The 12,466-nt window shown below is 37.6% G+C and overlaps 11 non-coding genes across 11 annotated transcripts; all 11 read left to right on the forward strand.

The window, feature by feature from the left end:
* Positions 1 to 112: 112 nt before the first annotated feature.
* On the forward strand, positions 113 to 185 carry TRNAR-UCG (transfer RNA arginine (anticodon UCG)). The gene has a single exon. It is a non-coding gene; the product is annotated as a tRNA-Arg (tRNA).
* Positions 186 to 2,553: 2,368 nt separating this feature from the next.
* Positions 2,554 to 2,626, forward strand: TRNAR-UCG (transfer RNA arginine (anticodon UCG)). Its single transcript has one exon. It is a non-coding gene; the product is annotated as a tRNA-Arg (tRNA).
* A 1,783-nt stretch (positions 2,627 to 4,409) lies between these two features.
* On the forward strand, positions 4,410 to 4,482 carry TRNAR-UCG (transfer RNA arginine (anticodon UCG)). The gene has a single exon. It is a non-coding gene; the product is annotated as a tRNA-Arg (tRNA).
* Positions 4,483 to 5,341: 859 nt separating this feature from the next.
* On the forward strand, positions 5,342 to 5,414 carry TRNAR-UCG (transfer RNA arginine (anticodon UCG)). Its single transcript has one exon. It is a non-coding gene; the product is annotated as a tRNA-Arg (tRNA).
* An 857-nt stretch (positions 5,415 to 6,271) lies between these two features.
* Positions 6,272 to 6,344, forward strand: TRNAR-UCG (transfer RNA arginine (anticodon UCG)). Its single transcript has one exon. It is a non-coding gene; the product is annotated as a tRNA-Arg (tRNA).
* An 850-nt stretch (positions 6,345 to 7,194) lies between these two features.
* TRNAR-UCG (transfer RNA arginine (anticodon UCG)) lies at positions 7,195 to 7,267 on the forward strand. The gene has a single exon. It is a non-coding gene; the product is annotated as a tRNA-Arg (tRNA).
* Positions 7,268 to 8,118: 851 nt separating this feature from the next.
* TRNAR-UCG (transfer RNA arginine (anticodon UCG)) lies at positions 8,119 to 8,191 on the forward strand. Its single transcript has one exon. It is a non-coding gene; the product is annotated as a tRNA-Arg (tRNA).
* An 857-nt stretch (positions 8,192 to 9,048) lies between these two features.
* On the forward strand, positions 9,049 to 9,121 carry TRNAR-UCG (transfer RNA arginine (anticodon UCG)). Its single transcript has one exon. It is a non-coding gene; the product is annotated as a tRNA-Arg (tRNA).
* An 857-nt stretch (positions 9,122 to 9,978) lies between these two features.
* On the forward strand, positions 9,979 to 10,051 carry TRNAR-UCG (transfer RNA arginine (anticodon UCG)). Its single transcript has one exon. It is a non-coding gene; the product is annotated as a tRNA-Arg (tRNA).
* An 860-nt stretch (positions 10,052 to 10,911) lies between these two features.
* TRNAR-UCG (transfer RNA arginine (anticodon UCG)) lies at positions 10,912 to 10,984 on the forward strand. Its single transcript has one exon. It is a non-coding gene; the product is annotated as a tRNA-Arg (tRNA).
* Positions 10,985 to 11,835: 851 nt separating this feature from the next.
* On the forward strand, positions 11,836 to 11,908 carry TRNAR-UCG (transfer RNA arginine (anticodon UCG)). The gene has a single exon. It is a non-coding gene; the product is annotated as a tRNA-Arg (tRNA).
* Positions 11,909 to 12,466: the final 558 nt, after the last annotated feature.

A 12,466-nucleotide genomic window follows, 5' to 3' on the forward strand; every position in this document is an offset into this window, starting at 1 on the left:
CGGACAAAGGGAGGTTTCTCCAATTTATTTCACAAGTTGAATCGCTTCTGCAATTTGTCATGCTATGTTTTTTCTTTTTCCCAGATACGCTGCCACACACACTCAAAATTGAGACCGCGTGGCCTAATGGATAAGGCGTCTGACTTCGAATCAGAAGATTGAGGGTTCGAGTCCCTTCGTGGTCGATGTTTATGAAGCTTCAAACACCAATGCAGAAGCCTGGCATGTCATGTTCTTCTGAAAAGGGGCAAGTTTCTTTGTTACTTTTAATGAGAAAAATTGGTGCGTTTGACTAAATCAAACAACCCTATGATGGAAAATTACTACAAATATAAGATAAAGGACAGTTTCCTTCAAATCTTTCAAAGCAAACCTTTAAAAAAAATTCATCAGAAACAGAGGGATATATTTGAAGAAGTTTCCTGGTGGAAACACTGCTTTTAACCATTGTTAGAGAAATGAAAACAGAAAAATTCTTTGGAAATCATGCTATTTCTTTCTCATCAACTTATGCAAATCATTGGAATTGCCACTTATGCCAAAAAGAGAGAGCTCTGAAAGTGTGTTTCTAACAAAAGGCAGTTTTCTCTCTCAAATTGTTTCACAAGTTTGAAAAAAATGAAGCATCTGCATTAACTCCTAAAGGTGCCCATGTTTTCTGCCAAGTGACCTCATGGAAGAGGAGGATTCTGTTTTGGCTTGTCCTTCCACGTTGTTGTCAAGTTTGAAGAATTGAAACATCTGCATTCCCTTCTAACAGTAGATTTCCTCTATTTGACTGAGCGGACAAATTCGGCTCTGCTCATTTCTGGGGAATCGAAAATCAAGATGTTGTTTTGCAAAGCTTTGCCTTTCTTCCATCGTTACTTAATCCATCTTTTAAAATTGCTGTCACTGCTTGAAATAGTGTGCAGTAAGTGGTGCCTCTTTCGGACAAAGGGAGGTTTCTCCAATTTTTTTCACAAGTTGAATCGCTTTTGCAATTTGTCATGCTATGTTTTTTCTTTTTCCCAGATACGCTGCCACACACACTCAAAATTGAGACCGGGTGGCCTAATGGATAAGGCGTCTGACTTCAAATCAGAAGATTGAGGGTTCGAGTCCCTTCGTGGTCGATGTTTATGAAGCTTCAAACACCAATGCAGAAGCCTGGCATGTCATGTTCTTCTGAAAAGGGGTAAGTTTCTTTGTTACTTTTAATGATAAAAATTGGTGCGTTTGACTAAATCAAACAACCCTATGATGGAAAATTACTACAAATATAAGATAAAGGACAGTTTCCTTCAAATCTTTTAAAGCAAACCTTTAAAAAAAATTCATCAGAAACAGAGGGATATATTTGAAGAAGTTACCTGGTGGAAACACTGCTTTTAGCCATTGTTAGAGAAATGAAAACAGAAAAATTCTTTGGAAATCATGCTATTTCTTTCTCATCAACTTATGCAAATCATTGGAATTGCCACTTATGCCAAAAAGAGAGAGCTCTGAAAGTGTGTTTCTAACAAAAGGCAGTTTTCTCTCTCAAATTGTTTCACAAGTTTGAAAAAAATGAAGCATCTGCATTAACTCCTAAAGGTGATCATGTTTTCTGCCAAGTGACCTCATGGAAGAGGAGGATTCTGTTTTGGCTTGTCCTTCCTCGTTGTTGTCAAGTTTGAAGAATTGAAACATCTGCATTCCCTTCTAACAGTAGATTTCCTCTATTTGACTGAGCGGACAAATTCGGCTCCCTTCGTGGTCGATGTTTATGAAGCTTCAAACAAGTTTCTTTGTTACTTTTAATGATAAAAATTGGTGCGTTTGACTAAATCAAACAACCCTATGATGGAAAATTACTACAAATATAAGATAAAGGACAGTTTCCTTCAAATCTTTTAAAGCAAACCTTTAAAAAAAGTCATCAGAAACAGAGGGATATATTGGAAGAAGTTACCTGGTGGAAACACTGCTTTTAGCCATTGTTAGAGAAATGACAACAGAAAAATTCTTTGGAAATCATGCTATTTCTTTCTCATCAACTTATGCAAATCATTGGAATTGCCACTTATGCCAAAAAGAGAGAGCTCTGAAAGTGTGTTTCTAACAAAAGGCAGTTTTCTCTCTCAAATTGTTTCACAAGTTTGAAAAAAATGAAGCATCTGCTTTAACTCCTAAAGGTGTCCATGTTTTCTGCCAAGTGACCTCATGAAAGAGGAGGATTCTGTTTTGGCTTGTCCTTCCACGTTGTTGTCAAGTTTGAAGAATTGAAACATCTGAATTCCCTTCTAACAGTAGATTTCCTCTATTTGACTGAGCGGACAAATTCGGCTCTGCTCATTTCTGGGGAATCGAAAATCAAGATGTTGTTTTGCAAAGCTTTGCCTTTCTTCCATCGTTACTTAATCCATCTTTTAAAATTGCTGTCACTGCTTGAAAGAGTGTGCAGTAAGTGGTGCCTCTTTCGGACAAAGGGAGGTTTCTCCAATTTTTTTCACAAGTTGAATCGCTTCTGCAATTTGTCATGCTATGTTTTTTCTTTTTCCCAGATACGCTGCCACACACACTCAAAATTGAGACCGCGTGGCCTAATGGATAAGGCGTCTGACTTCGAATCAGAAGATTGAGGGTTCGAGTCCCTTCGTGGTCGATGTTTATGAAGCTTCAAACACCAATGCAGAAGTCTGGCATGTCATGTTCTTCTGAAAAGGGGCAAGTTTCTTTGTTACTTTTAATGATAAAAATTGGTGCGTTTAACTAAATCAAACAACCCTATGATGGAAAATTACTACAAATATAAGATAAAGGACAGTTTCCTTCAAATCTTTTAAAGCAAACCTTTAAAAAAAAGTCATCAGAAACAGAGGGATATATTGGAAGAAGTTACCTGGTGGAAACACTGCTTTTAGCCATTGTTAGAGAAATGAAAACAGAAAAATTCTTTGGAAATCATGCTATTTCTTTCTCATCAACTTATGCAAATCATTGGAATTGCCACTTATGCCAAAAAGAGAGAGCTCTGAAAGTGTGTTTCTAACAAAAGGCAGTTTTCTCTCTCAAATTGTTTCACAAGTTTGAAAAAAATGAAGCATCTGCATTAACTCCTAAAGGTGTCCATGTTTTCTGCCAAGTGACCTCATTGAAGAGGAGGATTCTGTTTTGGCTTGTCCTTCCACGTTGTTGTCAAGTTTGAAGAATTGAAACATCTGCATTCCCTTCTAACAGTAGATTTCCTCTATTTGACTGAGCGGACAAATTCGGCTCTGCTCATTTCTGGGGAATCGAAAATCAAGATGTTGTTTTGCAAAGCATTGCCTTTCTTCCATCGTTACTTAATCCATCTTTTAAAATTGCTGTCACTGCTTGAAAGAGTGTGCAGTAAGTGGTGCCTCTTTCGGACAAAGGGAGGTTTCTCCAATTTTTTTCACAAGTTGAATCACTTCTGCAATTTGTCATGCTATGTTTTTTCTTTTTCCCAGATACGCTGCCACACACACTCAAAATTGAGACCGCGTGGCCTTATGGATAAGGCGTCTGACTTCGAATCAGAAGATTGAGGGTTTGAGTCCCTTCGTGGTCGATGTTTATGAAGCTTCAAACACCAATGCAGAAGCCTTGCATGTCATGTTCTTCTGTAAAGGGGCAAGTTACATTTAATGATAAAAATTGGTGCGTTTAACTAAATCAAACAACCCTATGATGGAAAATTACTACAAATATAAGATAAAGGACAGTTTACTTCAAATCTTTTAAAGCAAACCTTTAAAAAAAAGTCATCAGAAACAGAGGGATATATTTGAAGAAGTTTCCTGGTGGAAACACTGCTTTTAGCCATTGTTAGAGAAATGAAAACAGAAAAATTCTTTGGAAATCATGCTATTTCTTTCTCATCAACTTATGCAAATCATTGGAATTGCCACTTATGCCAAAAAGAGAGAGCTCTGAAAGTGTGTTTCTAACAAAAGGCAGTTTTCTCTCTCAAATTGTTTCACAAGTTTGTAAAAAATGAAGCATCTGCATTAACTCCTAAAGGTGTCCATGTTTTCTGCCAAGTGACCTCATGGAAGAGGAGGATTCTGTTTTGGCTTGTCCTTCCACGTTGTTGTCAAGTTTAAAGAATTGAAACATCTGCATTCCCTTCTAACAGTAGATTTCCTCTATTTGACTGAGCGGACAAATTCGGCTCTGCTCATTTCTGGGGAATCGAAAATCAAGATGTTGTTTTGCAAAGCTTTGCCTTTCTTCCATCGTTACTTAATCCATCTTTTAAAATTGCTGTCACTGCTTGAAAGAGTGTGCAGTAAGTGGTGCCTCTTTCGGACAAAGGGAGGTTTCTCCAATTTTTTTCACAAGTTGAATCGCTTCTGCAATTTGTCATGCTATGTTTTTTCTTTTTCCCAGATACGCTGCCACACACACACACTCAAAATTGAGACCGCGTGGCCTAATGGATAAGGCGTCTGACTTCGAATCAGAAGATTGAGGGTTCGAGTCCCTTCGTGGTCGATGTTTATGAAGCTTCAAACACCAATACAAAAGCCTGGCATGTCATGTTCTTCTGAAAAGGGGCAAGTTTATTTGTTACTTTTAATGAGAAAAATTGGTGCGTTTAACTAAATCAAACAACCCTATGATGGAAAATTACTACAAATATAAGATAAAGGACAGTTTCCTTCAAATCTTTTAAAGCAAACCTTTAAAAAAAAGTCATCAGAAACAGAGGGATATATTTGAAGAAGTTACCTGGTGGAAACAATGTTTTTACCCATTGTTAGAGAAATGAAAACAGAAAAATTCTTTGGAAATCATGCTATTTCTTTCTCATCAACTTATGCAAATCATTGGAATTGCCACTTATGCCAAAAAGAGAGAGCTCTGAAAGTGTGTTTCTAACAAAAGGCAGTTTTCTCTCTCAAATTGTTTCACAAGTTTGAAAAAAATGAAGCATCTGCATTAACTCCTAAAGGTGTCCATGTTTTCTGCCAAGTGACCTCATGGAAGAGGAGGATTCTGTTTTGGCTTGTCCTTCCACGTTGTTGTTGTCAAGTTTGAAGAATTGAAACATCTGCATTCCCTTCTAACAGTAGATTTCCTCTATTTGACTGAGCGGACAAATTCGGCTCTGCTCATTTCTGGGGAATCGAAAATCAAGATGTTGTTTTCAAAGCTTTGCCTTTCTTCCATCGTTACTTAATCCATCTTTTAAAATTGCTGTCACTGCTTGAAAGAGTGTGCAGTAAGTGGTGCCTCTTTCGGACAAAGGGAGGTTTCTCCAATTTTTTTCACAAGTTGAATCGCTTCTGCAATTTGTCATGCTATGTTTTTTCTTTTTCCCAGATACGCTGCCACACACACTCAAAATTGAGACCGCGTGGCCTAATGGATAAGGCGTCTGACTTCGAATCAGAAGATTGAGGGTTCGAGTCCCTTCGTGGTCGATGTTTATGAAGCTTCAAACACCAATACAAAAGCCTGGCATGTCATGTTCTTCTGAAAAGGGGCAAGTTTATTTGTTACTTTTAATGATAAAAATTGGTGCGTTTAACTAAATCAAACAACCCTATGATGGAAAATTACTACAAATATAAGATAAAGGACAGTTTCCTTCAAATCTTTTAAAGCAAACCTTTAAAAAAAAGTCATCAGAAACAGAGGGATATATTTGAAGAAGTTACCTGGTGGAAACACTGTTTTTAGCCATTGTTAGAGAAATGAAAACAGAAAAATTCTTTGGAAATCATGCTATTTCTTTCTCATCAACTTATGCAAATCATTGGAATTGCCACTTATGCCAAAAAGAGAGAGCTCTGAAAGTGTGTTTCTAACAAAAGGCAGTTTTCTCTCTCAAATTGTTTCACAAGTTTGAAAAAAATGAAGCATCTGCATTAACTCCTAAAGGTGTCCATGTTTTCTGCCAAGTGACCTCATGGAAGAGGAGGATTCTGTTTTGGCTTGTCCTTCCACGTTGTTGTCAAGTTTGAAGAATTGAAACATCTGCATTCCCTTCTAACAGTAGATTTCCTCTATTTGACTGAGCGGACAAATTCGGCTCTGCTCATTTCTGGGGAATCGAAAATCAAGATGTTGTTTTGCAAAGCTTTGCCTTTCTTCCATCGTTACTTAATCCATCTTTTAAAATTGCTGTCACTGCTTGAAAGAGTGTGCAGTAAGTGGTGCCTCTTTCAGACAAAGGGAGGTTTCTCCAATTTTTTTCACAAGTTGAATCGCTTCTGCAATTTGTCATGCTATGTTTTTTCTTTTTCCCAGATACGCTGCCACACACACTCAAAATTGAGACCGCGTGGCCTAATGGATAAGGCGTCTGACTTCGAATCAGAAGATTGAGGGTTCGAGTCCCTTCGTGGTCGATGTTTATGAAGCTTCAAACACCAATGCAGAAGCCTTGCATGTCATGTTCTTCTGTAAAGGGGCAAGTTACATTTAATGATAAAAATTGGTGCGTTTAACTAAATCAAACAACCCTATGATGGAAAATTACTACAAATATAAGATAAAGGACAGTTTACTTCAAATCTTTTAAAGCAAACCTTTAAAAAAAAGTCATCAGAAACAGAGGGATATATTTGAAGAAGTTTCCTGGTGGAAACACTGCTTTTAGCCATTGTTAGAGAAATGAAAACAGAAAAATTATTTGGAAATCATGCTATTTCTTTCTCATCAACTTATGCAAATCATTGGAATTGCCACTTATGCCAAAAAGAGAGAGCTCTGAAAGTGTGTTTCTAACAAAAGGCAGTTTTCTCTCTCAAATTGTTTCACAAGTTTGAAAAAAAATGAAGCATCTGCATTAACTCCTAAAGGTGCCCATGTTTTCTGCCAAGTGACCTCATGGAAGAGGAGGATTCTGTTTTGGATTGTTCTTCCACGTTGTTGTCAAGTTTGAAGAATTGAAACATCTGCATTCCCTTCTAACAGTAGATTTCCTCTATTTGACTGAGCGGACAAATTCGGCTCTGCTCATTTCTGGGGAATCGAAAATCAAGATGTTGTTTTGCAAAGCTTTGCCTTTCTTCCATCGTTACTTAATCCATCTTTTAAAATTGCTGTCACTGCTTGAAAGAGTGTGCAGTAAGTGGTGCCTCTTTCGGACAAAGGGAGGTTTCTCCAATTTATTTCACAAGTTGAATCGCTTCTGCAATTTGTCATGCTATGTTTTTTCTTTTTCCCAGATACGCTGCCACACACACTCAAAATTGAGACCGCGTGGCCTAATGGATAAGGCGTCTGACTTCGAATCAGAAGATTGAGGGTTCGAGTCCCTTCGTGGTCGATGTTTATGAAGCTTCAAACACCAATGCAGAAGCCTTGCATGTCATGTTCTTCTGAAAAGGGGCAAGTTACTTTTAATGATAAAAATTGGTGCGTTTAACTAAATCAAACAACCCTATGATGGAAAATTACTACAAATATAAGATAAAGGACAGTTTCCTTCAAATCTTTTAAAGCAAATCTTTAAAAAAAAGTCATCAGAAACAGAGGGATATATTTGAAGAAGTTACCTGGTGGAAACACTGTTTTTAGCCATTGTTAGAGAAATGAAAACAGAAAAATTCTTTGGAAATCATGCTATTTCTTTCTCATCAACTTATGCAAATCATTGGAATTGCCACTTATGCCAAAAAGAGAGAGCTCTGAAAGTGTGTTTCTAACAAAAGGCAGTTTTCTCTCTCAAATTGTTTCACAAGTTTGTAAAAAATGAAGCATCTGCATTAACTCCTAAAGGTGTCCATGTTTTCTGCCAAGTGACCTCATGGAAGAGGAGGATTCTGTTTTGGCTTGTCCTTCCACGTTGTTGTCAAGTTTAAAGAATTGAAACATCTGCATTCCCTTCTAACAGTAGATTTCCTCTATTTGACTGAGCGGACAAATTCGGCTCTGCTCATTTCTGGGGAATCGAAAATCAAGATGTTGTTTTGCAAAGCTTTGCCTTTCTTCCATCGTTACTTAATCCATCTTTTAAAATTGCTGTCACTGCTTGAAAGAGTGTGCAGTAAGTGGTGCCTCTTTCGGACAAAGGGAGGTTTCTCCAATTTTTTTCACAAGTTGAATCGCTTCTGCAATTTGTCATGCTATGTTTTTTCTTTTTCCCAGATACGCTGCCACACACACACTCAAAATTGAGACCGCGTGGCCTAATGGATAAGGCGTCTGACTTCGAATCAGAAGATTGAGGGTTCGAGTCCCTTCGTGGTCGATGTTTATGAAGCTTCAAACACCAATACAAAAGCCTGGCATGTCATGTTGTTCTGAAAAGGGGCAAGTTTATTTGTTACTTTTAATGAGAAAAATTGGTGCGTTTAACTAAATCAAACAACCCTATGATGGAAAATTACTACAAATATAAGATAAAGGACAGTTTCCTTCAAATCTTTTAAAGCAAACCTTTAAAAAAAAGTCATCAGAAACAGAGGGATATATTGGAAGAAGTTACCTGGTGGAAACACTGCTTTTAGCCATTGTTAGAGAAATGAAAACAGAAAAATTCTTTGGAAATCATGCTATTTCTTTCTCATCAACTTATGCAAATCATTGGAATTGCCACTTATGCCAAAAAGAGAGAGCTCTGAAAGTGTGTTTCTAACAAAAGGCAGTTTTCTCTCTCAAATTGTTTCACAAGTTTGAAAAAAATGAAGCATCTGCATTAACTCCTAAAGGTGTCCATGTTTTCTGCCAAGTGACCTCATTGAAGAGGAGGATTCTGTTTTGGCTTGTCCTTCCACGTTGTTGTCAAGTTTGAAGAATTGAAACATCTGCATTCCCTTCTAACAGTAGATTTCCTCTATTTGACTGAGCGGACAAATTCGGCTCTGCTCATTTCTGGGGAATCGAAAATCAAGATGTTGTTTTGCAAAGCATTGCCTTTCTTCCATCGTTACTTAATCCATCTTTTAAAATTGCTGTCACTGCTTGAAAGAGTGTGCAGTAAGTGGTGCCTCTTTCGGACAAAGGGAGGTTTCTCCAATTTTTTTCACAAGTTGAATCGCTTCTGCAATTTGTCATGCTATGTTTTTTCTTTTTCCCAGATACGCTGCCACACACACTCAAAATTGAGACCGCGTGGCCTAATGGATAAGGCGTCTGACTTCGAATCAGAAGATTGAGGGTTCGAGTCCCTTCGTGGTCGATGTTTATGAAGCTTCAAACACCAATACAAAAGCCTGGCATGTCATGTTCTTCTGAAAAGGGGCAAGTTTATTTGTTACTTTTAATGAGAAAAATTGGTGCGTTTAACTAAATCAAACAACCCTATGATGGAAAATTACTACAAATATAAGATAAAGGACAGTTTCCTTCAAATCCTTTAAAGCAAACCTTTAAAAAAAAGTCATCAGAAACAGAGGGATATATTGGAAGAAGTTACCTGGTGGAAACACTGCTTTTAGCCATTGTTAGAGAAATGAAAACAGAAAAATTCTTTGGAAATCATGCTATTTCTTTCTCATCAACTTATGCAAATCATTGGAATTGCCACTTATGCCAAAAAGAGAGAGCTCTGAAAGTGTGTTTCTAACAAAAGGCAGTTTTCTCTCTCAAATTGTTTCACAAGTTTGAAAAAAATGAAGCATCTGCATTAACTCCTAAAGGTGTCCATGTTTTCTGCCAAGTGACCTCATTGAAGAGGAGGATTCTGTTTTGGCTTGTCCTTCCACGTTGTTGTCAAGTTTGAAGAATTGAAACATCTGCATTCCCTTCTAACAGTAGATTTCCTCTATTTGACTGAGCGGACAAATTCGGCTCTGCTCATTTCTGGGGAATCGAAAATCAAGATGTTGTTTTGCAAAGCATTGCCTTTCTTCCATCGTTACTTAATCCATCTTTTAAAATTGCTGTCACTGCTTGAAAGAGTGTGCAGTAAGTGGTGCCTCTTTCGGACAAAGGGAGGTTTCTCCAATTTATTTCACAAGTTGAATCGCTTCTGCAATTTGTCATGCTATGTTTTTTCTTTTTCCCAGATACGCTGCCACACACACTCAAAATTGAGACCGCGTGGCCTAATGGATAAGGCGTCTGACTTCGAATCAGAAGATTGAGGGTTCGAGTCCCTTCGTGGTCGATGTTTATGAAGCTTCAAACACCAATGCAGAAGCCTGGCATGTCATGTTCTTCTGAAAAGGGGCAAGTTTCTTTGTTACTTTTAATGATAAAAATTGGTGCGTTTAACTAAATCAAACAACCCTATGATGGAAAATTACTACAAATATAAGATAAAGGACAGTTTCCTTCAAATCTTTCAAAGCAAACTTTTAAAAAAAATTCATCAGAAACAGAGGGATATATTTGAAGAAGTTTCCTGGTGGAAACACTGCTTTTAACCATTGTTAGAGAAATGAAAACAGAAAAATTCTTTGGAAATCATGCTATTTCTTTCTCATCAACTTATGCAAATCATTGGAATTGCCACTTATGCCAAAAAGAGAGAGCTCTGAAAGTGTGTTTCTAACAAAAGGCAGTTTTCTCTCTCAAATTGTTTCACAAGTTTGAAAAAAAATGAAGCATCTGCATTAACTCCTAAAGGTGCCCATGTTTTCTGCCAAGTGACCTCATGGAAGAGGAGGATTCTGTTTTGGCCTGTCCTTCCATGTTGTTGTCAAGTTTGAAGAATTGAAACATCTGCATTCCCTTCTAACAGTAGATTTCCTCTATTTGACTGAGCGGACAAATTCGGCTCTGCTCATTTCTGGGGAATCGAAAATCAAGATGTTGTTTTGCAAAGCTTTGCCTTTCTTCCATCGTTACTTAATCCATCTTTTAAAATTGCTGTCACTGCTTGAAAGAGTGTGCAGTAAGTGGTACCTCTTTCGGACAAAGGGAGGTTTCTCCAATTTTTTTCACAAGTTGAATCGCTTTTGCAATTTGTCATGCTATGTTATTTCTTTTTCCCAGATACGCTGCCACACACACACTCAAAATTGAGACCGCGTGGCCTAATGGATAAGGCGTCTGACTTCGAATCAGAAGATTGAGGGTTCGAGTCCCTTCGTGGTCGATGTTTATGAAGCTTCAAACACCAATGCAGAAGCCTTGCATGTCATGTTCTTCTGAAAAGGGGCAAGTTACTTTTAATGATAAAAATTGGTGCGTTTAACTAAATCAAACAACCCTATGATGGAAAATTACTACAAATATAAGATAAAGGACAGTTTCCTTCAAATCTTTTAAAGCAAACCTTTAAAAAAAAGTCATCAGAAACAGAGGGATATATTTGAAGAAGTTACCTGGTGGAAACACTGTTTTTAGCCATTGTTAGAGAAATGAAAACAGAAAAATTCTTTGGAAATCATGCTATTTCTTTCTCATCAACTTATGCAAATCATTGGAATTGCCACTTATGCCAAAAAGAGAGAGCTCTGAAAGTGTGTTTCTAACAAAAGGCAGTTTTCTCTCTCAAATTGTTTCACAAGTTTGTAAAAAATGAAGCATCTGCATTAACTCCTAAAGGTGTCCATGTTTTCTGCCAAGTGACCTCATGGAAGAGGAGGATTCTGTTTTGGCTTGTCCTTCCACGTTGTTGTCAAGTTTAAAGAATTGAAACATCTGCATTCCCTTCTAACAGTAGATTTCCTCTATTTGACTGAGCGGACAAATTCGGCTCTGCTCATTTCTGGGGAATCGAAAATCAAGATGTTGTTTTGCAAAGCTTTGCCTTTCTTCCATCGTTACTTAATCCATCTTTTAAAATTGCTGTCACTGCTTGAAAGAGTGTGCAGTAAGTGGTGCCTCTTTCGGACAAAGGGAGGTTTCTCCAATTTTTTTCACAAGTTGAATCGCTTCTGGAATTTGTCATGCTATGTTTTTTCTTTTTCCCAGATACGCTGCCACACACACACTCAAAATTGAGACCGCGTGGCCTAATGGATAAGGCGTCTGACTTCGAATCAGAAGATTGAGGGTTTGAGTCCCTTCGTGGTCGATGTTTATGAAGCTTCAAACACCAATGCAGAAGCCTGGCATGTCATGTTCTTCTGAAAAGGGGCAAGTTTCTTTGTTACTTTTAATGAGAAAAATTGGTGCGTTTGACTAAATCAAACAACCCTATGATGGAAAATTACTACAAATATAAGATAAAGGACAGTTTCCTTCAAATCTTTCAAAGCAAACCTTTAAAAAAAATTCATCAGAAACAGAGGGATATATTTGAAGAAGTTTCCTGGTGGAAACACTGCTTTTAACCATTGTTAGAGAAATGAAAACAGAAAAATTCTTTGGAAATCATGCTATTTCTTTCTCATCAACTTATGCAAATCATTGGAATTGCCACTTATGCCAAAAAGAGAGAGCTCTGAAAGTGTGTTTCTAACAAAAGGCAGTTTTCTCTCTCAAATTGTTTCACAAGTTTGAAAAAAATGAAGCATCTGCATTAACTCCTAAAGGTGCCCATGTTTTCTGCCAAGTGACCTCATGGAAGAGGAGGATTCTGTTTTGGCTTGTCCTTCCACGTTGTTGTCAAGTTTGAAGAATTGAAACATCT

Source organism: Pelobates fuscus, chromosome 9 (genome assembly GCF_036172605.1).
Source record: "Pelobates fuscus isolate aPelFus1 chromosome 9, aPelFus1.pri, whole genome shotgun sequence".
In the NCBI taxonomy this organism is placed as follows: domain Eukaryota; kingdom Metazoa; phylum Chordata; class Amphibia; order Anura; family Pelobatidae; genus Pelobates; species Pelobates fuscus.